This window comes from Ambystoma mexicanum, chromosome 7q (genome assembly GCF_040938575.1).
Source record: "Ambystoma mexicanum isolate Mex_15411 chromosome 7q, UKY_AmexF1_1, whole genome shotgun sequence".
Taxonomy (NCBI): Eukaryota; Metazoa; Chordata; class Amphibia; order Caudata; family Ambystomatidae; genus Ambystoma; species Ambystoma mexicanum.
Window position 1 is genome coordinate 374,779,110 of NC_090941.1, and position 18,385 is coordinate 374,797,494.

Here is an 18,385-nt window from a genome sequence, read left to right on the forward strand (position 1 = left end):
AACCCTCTGCATTGTCCATAAGGCCTTCTGGGGCCTCAATACCTTCAACTCTCTCTTCCTAAATATCTTCCTTCTCAAGCACTTTGCTCATCCGCCTCCAACTCCCTCAGGATCAGATGCTCCTCCAAGCAACAAGTTGGTGGTAGATTTCTTTCTTCGGCTGCGGTCTCCCTTTGGAACAGCCTCCCTGCCTCCCTGAAACTTGAGGAGAACCATCTCCGGTTCCGGAAGCACCTCAAACCTTTCTCTTTTTCAAATGCTTGTTTGAAAATGCTTCTGTTTTTTCTCCTCCTCTCCCCTGCTGACTTTCTGGCTGATACTGAAACTGCACAGGTTGCCTGGCCACCCTCTGATCTCAGACCCAGGCCGCCTCCCCCACCAGTCGCACTCCTGCACTGCCTTTCTGGCAACTCCCGCACTTGGGGACGGTTTTCTGTATCCCTACCGCCCCACTACTAGCACTTGACACCTGTTGTCTGCACTTACCCTTGCATTCGCCACCTGCTGGCCTTACTTTTACATTGTTTATTTATCTTATTATCCCATGTACTGCACTGTCCCATCCCCCCACCCCCTCCGCACTTTCCTCCTTCCCTTTCCCATGCACTTACGTGATCTGAATGACACCTAGCCTAGTAGGATTGTTGTCTGTCGTCCCTCTGTTCCCCCTCCCTTGCCTTGTTTTGCCATGAAACACTTGTGTATAGATGTGTTATAAATGCCATATCATATCATATCATACTACAAAGCCCTGTGTAGTTAATAACTTAATTGGGGCTGGAAACATACTACTGGTGTAATACAAATGTCTTATCCTTCAGCCACTCTATTAGCACTTTACAATTCCTTCACTGAAGTCCTGCTAAAAACCAGCAATGGCAAGTGTTTGCTTGTGTATACATATTGGGCATTTGCCAGGCACTACCATTAAATGTCCAGGTACTTGCACCATTTTGCAGCTGCTACTATCAGAGGGTAGCTAATACGACTATGGCGGTGCCTGGCAAGTGCCTTTTCCATGTCTACATTAAAACCAAAACGGTTGGAATTGCCAACGATTGTTTTAAAATAGGGATGCAACTGAATTTCTGGTACCCACCACAAGCTGAATAATGAGTTTTAGACAAGTTTTAATAGAGGCCACCATAAGCCATCTGGGTGACCCAGAAAAAAATAAAGCAGAGCCTCGAGATTCACAACCGCACTTGTCCCGCTATCCATGTAAATCCAGTGAATACCCTTGTGCCGAGGTATGATTGCAGCTCATACACTGCTGTAAAGGGGCACACTCATGTCCCATCATTGAGGATTCAAGTGGAATAGGATAGAATGGGTTGGCCAAACTCCATAAAGCATCTGCACTTAAAGCGCAGGTGAGAGTATTATAAAAGATCTCCCTAAAGGTCCATCGCTGGGAGACCTGGAGAAACATAAGAAGTGAAACGGATCATCACACCAACTGAGGTGGAAGAGAAAAACAAGGCCAGTGGGGGAGTATTATTAAGACCAAAGTATTTCCATACATTTGGGTAAACTTCTGTACAATCTACTGCGTATGTCAGTGACGGGGGAAGATGTAAAGGAGTATCTGCGAGCAGCCAATTCCTCCCTCTCCCGTCCAAGTCCCCGAGGTGTCCCCTGCAGATTTTATGGGTCTCCTACGCCCCTGACACCATGGGTAATAATAAGCAGCGCTCAGATACCAGACGGTTCGTAGCGCTATATAAATGCCAAATTATAAATTATTAGAGCAGTGTCAGAAAAACCAAGATGCCCATCAATCTCCTTTAATAGGTTAATGAATAGTTGGCATTTATTACAAAATTGACATTTGTATTTGTACACCTTTCAAAATAAAATGTCAAATACAAATGACTGAAAACATTACAAGTCTTCAGATGAAGTGTGCGATATAACATGGAGAAAAATAAACATGGTACACATTTAGTCATGGCTGATATTTTTTAGAAAGAAACTAACAGAAATCCTCCATTGTGAGCAACACAATCGGGCTTGTCCTGTGAAATAGTAGTATACGTTTTTACTTTGCACTACAGAAACTGCAGCACCCCTTCACATTCAATCACTTTCCCTCTGACACATAAAGTGTATAATGTCTATTGGTTCTATTTAAAAACACCAATTAGAACGGAATTTAATTATTACAATCTGGCATTAATTAGTACAGTATTTAACAGCATTACACCCGAGATAATAGAAACTGTCAAGCAACAGCAGCAGTCTGATTTCATGTTTCCTTTACATAAACTTTCTGCATTATACCAACCCACACAAACCTTGTAATTTGATTCTTAAAGTCATTAAAGTTGAAGGCAAGCACTTGTAATTTCCCTTCTAAATAGTCTAATCATTTATTAGGCAAAAACAGGGTAATCCAATCTGTACAACATTGATTGAATGTGCAGACTTTATGATGCATGTAGTTCGAAGAAAATAAAGCTGTCTTTTTTCTTTTAAGTTTCAAAAGGCATCAAAGGTTTCTCTAAGAAGACAGAACAGTAGCACTTCAGTTTCACATCTTTTGATCCGTCCCCATCCATTAGCAAAAATTAAAGCAGAAAATTCATAAATATGCACCTGAATGAGGTGTCGTGAAATGTAATCACGGCGGTTTTGCTGCACGGCCTTACAGTGCAGAATTAAGAGCAGCGCCGGTGTGCGGAGGTGTGGAGTCTGTGGCAGTGGCTATCTCTCCTGATTATGTTCTAACTGTGTTGCTCTATTTCAGGATTCCAAGAGGAAGGCCCTCTCTGGGTCCCTACACCACCCAGCCTGGTGCCTGACGGTAACTGCCCCCACGAGGCTGCAGGATCATTCTCCGGGTCGCCCCTCAGAGACACGAATGAGCCCCCAAGGTAGGGCCTAAGTGTGAACATAAGGCTTCATAAGGCTTGTGTAGCACAACTCTCGACAGTTCAATATTAAATATAAGCTGATTATACTTACAGAGAATATGCATTCAATGTAAATGATGTGGTCAGTGGTGGCTCGTCCATAATGGGCAAGGGGCCGCCAACCCGACGGAACCCTGGTCTATTATGGTGGAGTCAACAAACCAGCCCAGTGTAAACAATGAGTGCTCCCTCAGCTACTTTTTTGCAGCTAAGGGAGCACTTCTGAGCTGGTTTTAAGTTCAAAGGGACATGAAGTGTCCCTTTAACAGTTATTGTCCCCCATCGCACATGTCCAATGGGCTATGCAAGGCCGTTGGGATTTTGTTTCCTCTGTTTTGCATGGCCCATTGGGAATGCTGACTGGGGAACTGCAGGTGTGCATGTGCAAAGAGGCTCACCCATGCCTATCTATCTATCTATCTATCTATCTATCTATCTATCTATCTATCTATGTTCTTATATTGTGCCACTAACCCTAAGGCCTCATGGCCTTGTTTATTTATCTTATTATCCCATGTACTGCACTGTCCCATCCCCCCACCCCCTCCGCACTTTCCTCCTTCCCTTTCCCATGCACTTACGTGATCTGAATGACACCTAGCCTAGTAGGATTGTTGTCTGTCGTCCCTCTGTTCCCCCTCCCTTGCCTTGTTTTGCCATGAAACACTTGTGTATAGATGTGTTATAAATGCCATATCATATCATATCATACTACAAAGCCCTGTGTAGTTAATAACTTAATTGGGGCTGGAAACATACTACTGGTGTAATACAAATGTCTTATCCTTCAGCCACTCTATTAGCACTTTACAATTCCTTCACTGAAGTCCTGCTAAAAACCAGCAATGGCAAGTGTTTGCTTGTGTATACATATTGGGCATTTGCCAGGCACTACCATTAAATGTCCATGTACTTGCACCATTTTGCAGCTGCTACTATCAGAGGGTAGCTAATACGACTATGGCGGTGCCTGGCAAGTGCCTTTTCCATGTCTACATTAAAACCAAAACGGTTGGAATTGCCAACGATTGTTTTAAAATAGGGATGCAACTGAATTTCTGGTACCCACCACAAGCTGAATAATGAGTTTTAGACAAGTTTTAATAGAGGCCACCATAAGCCATCTGGGTGACCCAGAAAAAAATAAAGCAGAGCCTCGAGATTCACAACCGCACTTGTCCCGCTATCCATGTAAATCCAGTGAATACCCTTGTGCCGAGGTATGATTGCAGCTCATACACTGCTGTAAAGGGGCACACTCATGTCCCATCATTGAGGATTCAAGTGGAATAGGATAGAATGGGTTGGCCAAACTCCATAAAGCATCTGCACTTAAAGCGCAGGTGAGAGTATTATAAAAGATCTCCCTAAAGGTCCATCGCTGGGAGACCTGGAGAAACATAAGAAGTGAAACGGATCATCACACCAACTGAGGTGGAAGAGAAAAACAAGGCCAGTGGGGGAGTATTATTAAGACCAAAGTATTTCCATACATTTGGGTAAACTTCTGTACAATCTACTGCGTATGTCAGTGACGGGGGAAGATGTAAAGGAGTATCTGCGAGCAGCCAATTCCTCCCTCTCCCGTCCAAGTCCCCGAGGTGTCCCCCGCAGATTTTATGGGTCTCCTACGCCCCTGACACCATGGGTAATAATAAGCAGCGCTCAGATACCAGAGGGTTCGTAGCGCTATATAAATGCCAAATTATAAATTATTAGAGCAGTGTCAGAAAAACCAAGATGCCCATCAATCTCCTTTAATAGGTTAATGAATAGTTGGCATTTATTACAAAATTGACATTTGTATTTGTACACCTTTCAAAATAAAATGTCAAATACAAATGACTGAAAACATTACAAGTCTTCAGATGAAGTGTGCGATATAACATGGAGAAAAATAAACATGGTACACATTTAGTCATGGCTGATATTTTTTAGAAAGAAACTAACAGAAATCCTCCATTGTGAGCAACACAATCGGGCTTGTCCTGTGAAATAGTAGTATACGTTTTTACTTTGCACTACAGAAACTGCAGCACCCCTTCACATTCAATCACTTTCCCTCTGACACATAAAGTGTATAATGTCTATTGGTTCTATTTAAAAACACCAATTAGAACGGAATTTAATTATTACAATCTGGCATTAATTAGTACAGTATTTAACAGCATTACACCCGAGATAATAGAAACTGTCAAGCAACAGCAGCAGTCTGATTTCATGTTTCCTTTACATAAACTTTCTGCATTATACCAACCCACACAAACCTTGTAATTTGATTCTTAAAGTCATTAAAGTTGAAGGCAAGCACTTGTAATTTCCCTTCTAAATAGTCTAATCATTTATTAGGCAAAAACAGGGTAATCCAATCTGTACAACATTGATTGAATGTGCAGACTTTATGATGCATGTAGTTCGAAGAAAATAAAGCTGTCTTTTTTCTTTTAAGTTTCAAAAGGCATCAAAGGTTTCTCTAAGAAGACAGAACAGTAGCACTTCAGTTTCACATCTTTTGATCCGTCCCCATCCATTAGCAAAAATTAAAGCAGAAAATTCATAAATATGCACCTGAATGAGGTGTCGTGAAATGTAATCACGGCGGTTTTGCTGCACGGCCTTACAGTGCAGAATTAAGAGCAGCGCCGGTGTGCGGAGGTGTGGAGTCTGTGGCAGTGGCTATCTCTCCTGATTATGTTCTAACTGTGTTGCTCTATTTCAGGATTCCAAGAGGAAGGCCCTCTCTGGGTCCCTACACCACCCAGCCTGGTGCCTGACGGTAACTGCCCCCACGAGGCTGCAGGATCATTCTCCGGGTCGCCCCTCAGAGACACGAATGAGCCCCCAAGGTAGGGCCTAAGTGTGAACATAAGGCTTCATAAGGCTTGTGTAGCACAACTCTCGACAGTTCAATATTAAATATAAGCTGATTATACTTACAGAGAATATGCATTCAATGTAAATGATGTGGTCAGTGGTGGCTCGTCCATAATGGGCAAGGGGCCGCCAACCCGACGGAACCCTGGTCTATTATGGTGGAGTCAACAAACCAGCCCAGTGTAAACAATGAGTGCTCCCTCAGCTACTTTTTTGCAGCTAAGGGAGCACTTCTGAGCTGGTTTTAAGTTCAAAGGGACATGAAGTGTCCCTTTAACAGTTATTGTCCCCCATCGCACATGTCCAATGGGCTATGCAAGGCCGTTGGGATTTTGTTTCCTCTGTTTTGCATGGCCCATTGGGAATGCTGACTGGGGAACTGCAGGTGTGCATGTGCAAAGAGGCTCACCCATGCCTATCTATCTATCTATCTATCTATCTATCTATCTATCTATCTATCTATCTATCTATCTATCTATCTATCTATCTATCTATCTATCTATCTATGTTCTTATATTGTGCCACTAACCCTAAGGCCTCATGGCGCACACAGGAGAAAAAGAGACAGACAACAGAAAACATAGAATTGGAAGGAGACAAAGTGGTAGGAGCAGAGCTCACTCTACAAGAAAAACGAGGAGTCATAAGATGTTATTTAGAAAGACACAGTGAGGGTAGTATTGGTAGCAAAAAGAGACGAATCTTTACCCATGGCCTAAATCAAAAAGGAAAGTTTTCAGATGTTTCTTAAAAACAGTTACTGAGCTGATATTGGCCAGATGTTTTGGCAAGGAATTCCATAGAGTAGGTGCCCAGAGTTAAAACTGGCTCCTTCAAACCCCTTCAACATAGACACGGGTTGGATCAGAGAGATATTACCATTTGATCATAATAAACGACCAACAAGTTTCTTTTTTAATCTTGTTTTAAGGTATGATGGGGCCTTACCAGCTAAGCATTTATGCACGATGGATAAACCCTTGTGATGCAGCCGTTGTTGGACAGGCAGCCAGTGCAGACTGCGCCTAGCTTTGGGAACATGCATGTTAGGCCCAAGTCCAAGCACAGCTGCTGTTCTGGATCACCTGCAATGTTCTACGATTGGCCTGGGATGTAGCAATCAGAAGACTATTACAGTACTCCGGCTTGCAGTTCACAATTGCAGTCGCTATCAATGCAAGATTTTCTCTGGACAGATAGGGTTAATCTGCCATAGGAGTTGGATGTAAAAATAGCATGAAGACTTAAGGTAATTAGTCTGCCGAGTGAAAAACAGCTGAGGGTCAAAGAAGACTCTAAGTATTTTTAGATACGTAAATAACATGCTGACCGATCAGGAAATTCTCATATTTCACATCCAGTTTCTTTAGCCGCTGCTGAGTGCCCAAAATTAGCAACTCCGTTTTGGCATTATTTAGGGCCAAAGAATTCAAAGCCATCCAATTCTGAATTTCCACAAAGATGTGATTGATACGCTCTAAATCTTTTTGATACTCGCCAGTGAGTTTGGTGACAATCTGCGTATCATCGGCATAATTGGCAAAATACATGCCCATGGCCAACAAAAGAGCAAAGAGAAGACGTTAGTATATATTAAAGAGCAGGGGTGATAAACACAAGCCCTGAGGAACACCACATAGTAGGGTAGAGGCAATGGAAAAGGCATTGTCCTTGGTTACTCTCATATTTCGTGGGCCTAGGAAAGATTTGAACCAGGTCGTTGCTTTTTTGGTACATTTGGCAACTGACATTAACCTCTCTGCCAAAAGTTAATGATCAACAAGATCAAATGCGGCGGACAGATCCAAAAGCAGTAGCAAAGCCGTATTACCCTCATCGACTATGCCGGCAATATGAGATTTTAAATCCATCCGTGCTGTCTCGGTCCTATGATATTGCCGAAATCCAGACTGTTGTGTAGCTAATATGTCTTGTTCTTCAACAAACATCTGATATTGACTGTAGGCAATTTTATCTAGAATCTTCAGGATGAAGGGAACATTTGTGATCGGCTGATAGTTTCCAGCCTCTGCTGGATCTAGATTTTCCTTTTTAAGCAAGGGTGTAACCCACGCTTCCTTTATGTTTTCAGGTACGAATGACTCGTGAAAAGACCGATTAATAAAGGTAGTCACCCATGGGGTGAGGATGGAAAGGTATTCTTTGAATAGTGTAGCAGGAAATACATCTCCTTTGCATGAGGTAGGTTTGAGCTGAGAAACTATCTCAATAACGTCTTCTGCAGAGACTGAACTAAAGGAGAAGACAGAAAGATCCTTGACAGGTTCTAGGTTATCTAATAAAGGGATTGTATGATTGGGGATGAGCTTAACCTGGGCGTTAATATTATTTTGGTGAGTGGAGGTTTTGTTAGTGAAGCTATTTTGGATATCTTGACACCACAGACTATCAGCATGAGGTACATTAGTTGTGGAACAGCCCTTCAATTCCTGGAGTATGGAAAAAAGCTCCTTTGAGCTTGATTTAGCTTTAGAGATCCGAGAATTCAGATGTAGTTCTTTAGTGAGAAGAATAAGAGCTTTGTAATGTCTAACGGCAAGCCTGTATAAAGTAAGGCTTGTCTTGGTCAGATGCTTTCCCTATGATCGTTCTAGCTGACGTTTTTTGCACGAGCTTCAGTTATCTCAGCTGAAAAAGGAACATAAGAAAGATTATTTCCCTTTTTACAGAGGGTTTGAGAGGGGTGAGAGCATCAAATGCTACATCAACTGCAGATCTTATATTGGATACAAAGGCTTCAAGAGACATTGGTTCTTCGAGTGATGGCAGAAAAGGAAGAACTGCATCATGAAAGGCATCTTGCATAATTTTACATACATTCCTAGTAATACAAGGTGTATGTGATTGTTTATCAATACTGACAGTATTGTGGTGATCTATTTCAAAGCGTATTGAGTGATGATCTGACCAGATGCACTTATCCACTACAATATTAGTAATGGAAGCGTTCTTAGATAAGACCCAGTCTAGTGTGTTACCAACGATATGAGTGGGAACCTTGATATGCTGAACAAAAAAAGCAAAAAAAAAGATGATAAGGACTCAGCAAAGGATGTAGAAGTTCCATCCGATGAGTTGTTTTCCCATAGGTTGAGATCTCCTAAAATAATGATAGGAGAGTGTGATTTATAGGAGTTGCCAATAATGGCCAATATTTGTTCTTCAAAAACAGGTGTGTTAATGGGAGGTCTATAAAGCAGTAAAATATTAAAATAGGATGTTGGGTCAAGACCAAATTTAAGGAAAAGCACCTCGCACTGATCCAGTGCGGGTTTGCCTGATTCATGCAGATTCCCACTGTGTGTTCTAGTGTAGAAGAGAATAGCAAATTAATTTTCCCAAAAATGTATTAAATATAACAGAAGATACAAACAGCTGTTGACAAAGTTAAGGGCTTCATTGAAACATTTTCTAGAAAACAGGGTGATGGGCTTGTGTCAATGGTCATTCTGCAATATCTGCTTTCCATTAAAAATACTCTTATTATAATTAAATCAACTAAATTTGGAGCATTTTTCAGCTCTGTTAGCCCCCATTCATAGTGTCCTGTTGGTCTGTATTGTAGTTTTGCAGGTATGTCTGTCAGCTGCAGGTCCTCCAATTGTATGGGGAAAAGAAGATGCAAAACATCTAACCATGTACTGCAAGTGTTTCCTACTCTTTGCCTTTAACCCCACAATATTGTGGTATGGTGGAAGTGGTGCTAATTCTGCAATTGACTGTGATGAATTTATATTTGGCAAGGGTTATTTTTTTGTTGACCGATTCAGAGATGTAGGTAACTCCATCTCCAAAATGACAATCTGCTGATCAGATTCCCATTTTGTAGGCTCCATGCCAAAAAGAATAGTGTACTTGTGTTCTGCTGCATTAGTAGCCTGATCTGCAGTGCCAGCTGTACCATTGGCAAGGAATAGGTTCAGAGGGCTGGAGGTTAAGAAGGATTAGTTCAAGACAGAGGAAAGCTCTGTTACCTACCCACTCACAGGGCACATTAGGGATTCCTTTTGTTGTGAACCAGGACTTGCAACTCTCCTCCTGCATCTCCTAAAGCTATGAGAGCAGACCCTGACTGGAACCATCTGTCCTCGAGCCCCCCTGAATGGCATCACAGCATCCAGAAGACCAGAGCATTAAATTGGCCACACCATGTTCACTGCCCATAGAAATAGAGGAAACATGTCGGTGCTGGCTTTTAAATTCCTCCACCCATCGGGAAACTATACCGCCTGCATCTCGAAACTGCTTGACTCTGCATCGTGCCCTAGCTAAGCCCATCACCTGCTATGCTTGAATTAACTGCTTGACGATGGGACCCAAAGCGAATTGCCAGAGAGTAACACACCTACTCTGAACATGGGTTACAACCATGGCGTGACACGACAAGCCTTTGAATGACTGCTTCACTGACTGTCTCCCAGAGCTCCCAGATAACTAATTCGACAACTGTGCCAGCTGACTCGACATGCTGGAGCATCAGGCTTCAACCTTTACCAACAGCTAAAACATGATTCAGCCTAGTCCAACCATGAGGGTATCCTGGCAAATGCATTGCTGAAAGCCCCCCTTCGAAAACACACAAAGCAACAGCAGTCACCCCTGCTCGAAGGCTGCTTGAACGCACATGACCCACTATACCCGAACTGAGCTTGATCTGCTCACATAAATGTTCAAAACTGGGTGCGACACCGTCAACCAACCAAAGAAATGAAACCAGATACTGTTGAACTTGAAGTGCCCCCTTGTTCCTCTTGGCGCTAGATATTGGTTAGGTCACTATCACACCTTCTTTCACCCAAAGACATATCCTTTTTGTGGTTGGTTGTTTGTCTATCACAGCTGTATTCACGATCAGAGTGCAACAACTTTCGTCAGCCTGTTGTATCTTCTTTGTACTCCCACAGGAGTGGATTTTTGTACAGTGTTGTCTATTTAGTTCTATTGCATATGGTGTGTTTAATTAAAGTACATATTGTTTTATAGAACCTCTATTGTACATTCCTTTTTTTAGTCAGTATTACTGTGTTGTTTGTGTCACTACCAGATTACATTCAAACCACTATCAAGAGTATAGCATTCCTTTAGCCCACGTTACCACAAAAGGCAAAGGAGTTATATTTCCTGTTTTACCTTTATGATTGTGTTGACTCTTGGTTTGTAGAAGTGTGTGGGTTGAGTGGGCATTTTACCCCCACTCATCTTTGTACTCCTGCAGAGCAGAATCCAATTTGTCGTACTGCAGCTCTGACCACACAGACACCCTCTTCTTTGTTTGGTAGGAGGAATCACTTTTCATTTTCAGTAGTTCAATAAATGTGCAGTGCATACTGCACATCATTGGATTAAAGTGCTTGTATCTCTTAGATAGTAGTCGCATGCATTACTTTTCTGCCAACACCCTATTTCCTCTGAATACTATTATGATCTATAGGCATCCAAGTGCTGTGAACAGCATTGAGGACAAACATCAACAGGGAACTGGAAGGAAAACACAGCAGGTCGAGGATGAGCAATTATAAGCATCTTCACAGGGAAAAAATAAATCCATGCTTGATCCTTGACAAATTAACACTGCTATAATGCATGGCTTTTTCATGCACTACAGCCCATGCACATGTGCTAATCATGCATGCCAGGGTTTTCACCTGTTCTGCAGACATTATGTATTGTCGTTTGACCCAAAGAAGCACTATGCACTTTTTCTTTGGAATTTACAATCCAATGACAAATCATAATTCAAAGGTGCCAGGAGGGGGCCAAGTACTGCGTTGTTATCATGGAAACGAAGCCCCAGTTCTTGATGTCCTCTTCTGATTGGACAGATGTCTTACTGAACTCACTTTTGTGATCTATCATATTGGTTGATCATCATGATGACTTCCTTTGCCCCATTCATTCGAGGCTGTTGGCTTTCCAAGATATTATCATCTTACCACCCAGTGCAAATGCCACACTGTTATCGGCTCTGTGATGGATCATTTGATAGTTTCAGACTCAGCTCCCACAGTCTTGTCCACTTTCATGGTGCCATCCCTGCTATACATGGCAGTGTATGGCCTGATAACTACCCTCTGTTGCAGGTTTCCTTTTAATATTTTGGTCACCACACTGGGTGTCAGAGATTCCTTCTGGCATTGATTCTAATATAGTAGATTTGTCAGGGTTACTTCAACCGCCTTTGCCCCTCCCATGGCTATAGGGAAACATTTGGATAGTTTCCCCAAACACATAGAATTCAAAATCAACTGAATATCTGGTTTTCCTGTGACAAAACAGTTAACTGGCCCATGGGTGTGTCACAGTTTATCAGGGTAATTCATAGAATTTCGCACAAAAGTGGCGCACGCGGCTGGCGCACAGTGTGCGCCGGCGAATGTCTGCGCCAGCTGCGTGCGCTAAAATCGATTTCCGTGCACAGCGTATTCATGGATTTTAGCCTCCAAAACCAGCCGTGGCACAGAGTGGCGCAGCGACCCTGCAGCAGCACCAGTTACGCCCCCAAGAACGCCCCTAGCGCAGGGAAAAGCCATCAAAATCCCAAATCCAGCGCAAAGGGCTGCGCTAACCCTGCTGGCAGGCCCTGACACATGTCCCCCAGCCAACACGTCATCACAGTCCAGATCCCTGGCTCTTATGGCCACAGAAATCCCACCCCACAGCACCCCAGTCCAAACACCCAACCAAGCTTTACATCCACTCCAAATTGAAATCATCATTACATGATAGATCACCAATAAGCAGTATGCGCATGAGTACAAGTCTGTCAGACCCACACAATGGCAACACATGACTGAGAAAACCCACATTGTGACATGCATGAAACCAATGAGAGAAGACCACACTTTGAAGTAAGAAACAAAAATGTATTCAAGTCAAAATGAAGGGAATGAAATAAAAACACACAATAATGCCAATAATAATCAAAATGCAGCATGTCCCAAAAAATAATAAATACAAAAAATGAGAATCCAAATTAATCCAAATGAAAATGTGCCCAAAGTCACTGTTCAACAAAGCAAATCCAAAGGGAAAGAAAAGCGTAATATCCACTGCTCCATGGTGAAGAAAAATAAAGATGAAGGAGAAAAATCCACTGTAAAACTATGTACAAATAGCAAATCCAGGGTCCATGAGCCCAACGACATAAATGAAACCTACAATGAAACCTACCTAATTACTAAATATATACAAAAATGTGGGGCATAGTCCATGCGCCCCAAATGAAAGAAAAAAGAAATGAAACTTAACACTAATGAACTATATACAATGGCGGTGGGCAAGTCCAATGGCTCACTTGTTGATGTCATGGGCCAGGGCATCATCGAACCCCTGTTCAATGTCTTGGAGGCGGGCGTGTTCTCTGGCCCCGAGGTCTCGCATGGATAACGCCACGTCCACCTCTAACTCCCTGCGAATTCCCTCGAGGCACTCAGCCCGCATCAGCGCCCTGCGCATGGAGTTCTCCGCCCTGACCATTGTGAGCCGTGCCTTCTCCGTCCGCCGCCGCTCCGCACCTATCTGCTGGCCCAACCGCTGCCACACGGAAGACACTCCCATTCCAGGGTCCTCCTGCCCTCCGACTGATCCCTGCCCCTCTGATGTAGATGTCCCCGGCAATGATGCCTCCCACGTTGAGCCTGCCGCTGCCTCGGACACAACTGCCTCTGCCAGCACGACCGCATCCAGGCTGATGGAATCCACCGACGCCGTCGTGCACGTGCCCTGCTTGATGATGCCGGCAAATCTTCCATCTGCTGGGGTCCAGTTGCTGTGGTGTCCACCCCTGCTGGACCTCCGACTCCTGACTGTGGCAGGGATGGGATCCCCACCAAGCTGGCTGCGTTGGTCAGGGCAGGTCCAAGGGGGCCCTGGTGGCATCTGGGCCAGAAGACGGAATGGAGAACGACTGGCGCATAGTCTCCACAGAGGAGGAGACGGTCGCCAGAGTGGCCGACACATGTACAAAACCCCTGACCATGGACACTCCCAACTGGGCCACGTTGGCACGCTGCTCTTCGTGATGACGTGTGTGCTCCCCCGGGAGTTCATTTTTTCATGCACAAGGGGTTGCGTGCACGTTTCTTTTTTTTTTTTGGCTGCCTGTGCGTTGCGTGACCCGTCATCTTCCCCCAGGGGTCACAGACAGCCTTGCTAGAGCACTAGGGTACGAATTCCATCCGGTATCCTACCCCTTTGACCCCCAATTGCCCAGGACAATAGTTTACTGCAACTCCCATATGCACAACAACATCAGTGCCATGGCTGGGAGGCAACCAAGCGGTAAGGGAGGCAAAGGTGGCCGACCCTCAAAAGGTGGGTGTGGTGGGCGCGGTAGGGGACGTGGCTGGGATTTGCAGGGTGTCTCTATGCCCCCATGTGTGGAGGAACAATCAGGGACACCCATACCCCCCCATCGTTGAGGGAAATGTGGCTGACACCATCCAAGCTCTGCCCCTGTTGGACCAGCCCATTGTGGCACCTGACCTGGCACAGGATGACTCCCTGGCTGACTTCCAGGTCAGCAAGTCTAGGCCACGTGTGGCGGTGCAAGTTGTTGTCACCAATCCACGTGGATCTGGGGCAGCTATGTCATCTGGACCAGTTTACAGGGCTGCCAAACAGCAAACGCCAAGCGGGGAACGTGTATTACTGGGGTTCGCGTGAAGTTTCACACGCAAAAGGGCCTGTGCGAGTGTTGGACGTGTATAACTGGGGTTTGCGGGAAGTTTCACATGCGATTTCAGCAGGGTATGTGTATTACGGGGTTTCGCAGGAAGTTTCATACGCGAAAGGGCCTGTGCGAGTGGGGTACGTGTATAACTGGGGTTCGCGGGAAGTTTCACACGCGATTTCAGTAGGGTAAGTGTATTACGGGGGTTCGCGTGAAGTTTCACACGCGAAAGGGCCTGTGCGAGTGGGGTACGTGTATAACTGGGGTTCGCGGGAAGTTTCTCACTCGATTTCAGCATGGTACGTGTATTATGGGGGATCGCGGGAAGTTTCACACGCAATTTCAGCAGGGGACGTGTATTTCTGGGGTTCGTGGGAAGTTTCACACGCGATTTCAGCACGGTATGTGTATTTCTGGGGTTCGCAGGAAGTTTCACACGCAAATTCAGCAGGGTACGTGTATTTCTGGGGTTCGCAGGAAGTTTCACACGCGATTTCAGCAGGGTACGTGTATTTCTGGGGTTTGCAGAAAGTTTCACACGTGATTTTGCAGTCAGAGTGGGGTACGTGAATTTCAGGGGTGCGTGGTGAGTCCTACATGTGAATTGGCAGTGTGGGTCCTCCCAGGTGTTCCCTCTACCCCCCCACGGCACCTGCAGACAGCCCACACCACAGGGGACTACCCCCCACCCCTGGTCATGTCCTGCAGGCGGCCCATCCACCATGGGCATGCCCCCCAGCCAATCCACATGTCAGCTTGCACCCCCACCCCCCAGCAGTCAGGGGCACCTGCCAGCAGGCCCCCATTCATGACCCCTGCACCCTCACCCCCCCATCATTGACAGGCACCTGCCAGCAGGCCACGACACATGTCCCACTCATGACCCCCTGCACCCCCAGCCCCAGCAGTGCAGGGCACCTGCCAGCGGGCCCCCACTCATGTCCCACTCATGACCCCCTGCACCCCCACCCCCAGCAGTGCAGGGCACCTGCCAGCAGGCCCCCACTCATGACCCCTGCACCCCAACCCCCCATCATTGAAAGGCACCTGCCAGCAGGCCCTGACACATGTCCCCCAGCCAACACGACATCACAGTCCAGATCCCTGGCTCTTATGGCCACACAAATCCCACCCCACAGCACCCCAGTCCAAACACCCAACCAATCTTTATGATTACATGATAGATCACAAATAAGCAGTATGTGCATGAGTACAAGTCTGTCAGACCCACACAATGGCAATACATGACTGAGAAAACCCACATTGTGACATGCATGAAACCAATGGGAGAAGACCACACATTGAAGTAAGAAACAAAAATGTATTCAAGTCAAAATGAAGGGAATGAAATAAAAACACACAATAATGCCAATAATAATAATCAAAATGCAGCATGTCCCAAAAAATAAAAAATAAAAAAATGAGAATCCAAATGAAAATGTGTCCAAAATCACTGTCCAACAAAGCAAATCCAAAGGGAAAGAAAAGCGTAATATCCATTGCTCCATGGTGAAGAAAAATAAAGATGAAGGAGAAAAATCCACTGTACAACTATGTACAAATAGCAAATCCAGGGTCCATGAGCCGAACGCCATAAATGAAACCTGCAATGAAACCTACCTAATTACTAACTATATACAAAAAAGTGGGGCATAGTCCATGCGCCCCAAATGAAAGAAAAAAGAAATGAAACTTAACACTAATTAACTATATACAATGGCAGCGGGCAAGTCCAACGGCTCACTTGTTGATGTCATGGGCCAGGGCATCATCGAACCCCTGTTCAATGTCTTGGAGGCGGGCCTGTTCTCTGGCCCCGAGGTCTCGCATGGATAACGCCATGTCCAGCTCCAGCTCCCTGCAAATTCCCTCGAGGCACTCAGCCCGCATCAGCGCCCTGAGCATGGAGTTCTCCGCCCTGACCATTGTGAGCCGTGCCTCCTCTGCCCGCCGCCGCTCCGCACCTATCTGCTGGCCCAACCGCTGCCACACGGAAGACACTCCTATTCCAGGGTCCTCCTGTCCTCCGGCCGATGCCTGCCCCTCTGATGCAGATGGCCCCGGGCAATGATGCCTCCCACGTTGAGCCTGCCGCTGCCTCCGACGCAACTGCCTCTGCCAGCACGACCGCATCCAGGCTGATGGAATCCACTGACGCCGTCGTGCACGTGCCCTGCTCGATGATGCCGGCACATCCTCCATCTGCTGGGGTCCAGTTGCTGTGGTGTCCACCCCTGCTGGACCTCCGACTCCTGACTATGGCAGGGATGGGATCCCCACCAAGCGGGCTGCGTTGGTCAGGGCAGGTCCACAGGGGGCCCTGGTGGCATCTGGGCCGGAAGACGGCATGGAGAACGACTGGCGCATAGTCTCCACAGAAGAGGAGAGGGTCGCCAGAGTGGCCGACACATGTACAAAACCCCCGACCATGGACACTCCCAACTGGGCCACGTTGGCATGCTGCTCTTCGTGATGACGTGCGTGCTCCCCGCGGGAGTTCATTTTTTCATGCACGAGGGGTTGTGTGCACGTTTTTTTTTATTTTGGGATGCCTGCGTGTTGCTTGACCCGTCATCTTGCCCCAGGGGTCACAGACAGCCTTGTTAGAGCACTAGGGTATGAATTCCATCTGGTATCCTACCCTTTTGACCCCCAATTGCCCAGGACAATAGTTTACTGCAACTCCCATATGCACAACAACATCAGTGCCATGGCTGGGAGGCAACCAAGCGGTACGGGAGGCAAAGGTGGCCGACCCTCAAAAGGTGGGCGTGGTGGGTGCGGTAGGGGATGTGGCTGGGATTTGCAGGGTGCCCCTATGCCCCCATGTGTGGAGGAACAATCAGCGACACCCATGGTTGAGGGAAACGTGGTTGACACCATCCAAGCTCAGGCCCTGTTGGACCGGCCCATTGTGGCACCTGACCTGGCACAGGATGACTCCCTGGCTGACTTCCGGGTCAGCAAGTCTAGGCCACGTGTGGCGGTGCAAGTTGTTGTCACCAATCCACATGGATCTGGGGCAGCTATGTCATCTGCTGCCCCAAGTATGCAGGGTGGGGAGGCTGCAGGGGCAGCTGCAGCTCCATCCGCCCCAGCTCTGACTCTCCCAGCCAGGACAGTGTCAGTCCCAGTCCATCAAACTGACGTTCCCCCTGCCAACATTACCCTGCAACCAATGCCTGCATCAAGACCTATGGTCATTGTGCATTCCCACACTCCTACTACCCAGTCCACCAGTGATTCTGCCCCTACTGACCAGAGCGGCGTAAGCCACTCTGGCTCTGCTCCACCTTTAAAGAAGAGGAAGAACGGTGCTCTGGCACGACAGGCTGAGACCCCAGACACGGCTCCACACTCCGGTACCTCAAGGAAGCCTTGCTTCAATGAGACGGAACTTGATGCACTTGTGGGCTATGTGTCGGCACATAGCCACGAAATGGTGGTGACTGCAGGGTGCAAGACCACACCTGGTCAACGTAAGGCACACTGGCAGACCATCGCCGACCGCATAAGTGCCCTTGGATTTGTGAGGCGCTCAGCTGATGATTGCTACAAGCGGTGGAATGACCTGAAACGCAGAGCAAAGAACAAGCTGCCCTCAAATTATGCCGCTACTCTGGTGACTGGCGGTGGGTCTCCACAAGAGGACAACAAACTCACTGAGCATGAGTCTGTTGCTGGGGCCTTCATCACAGAGGAACAGATCCAAGGTGTGGGAGGACTACCTGATTATGAAACATTGTCCGGTGAGTGCCCTTGCATGTGTGTGTAATGCATGTGTATGTTTTTTGGGTGACGGGTTCTGATTGAGTGCCAGGTGAGGGTGTGTGTGCCTGAGTGGTATGGGTCACCCATGTGCTTCATCCAAAACATTCAGCGACCTTGGATTTGGGTGTGACAG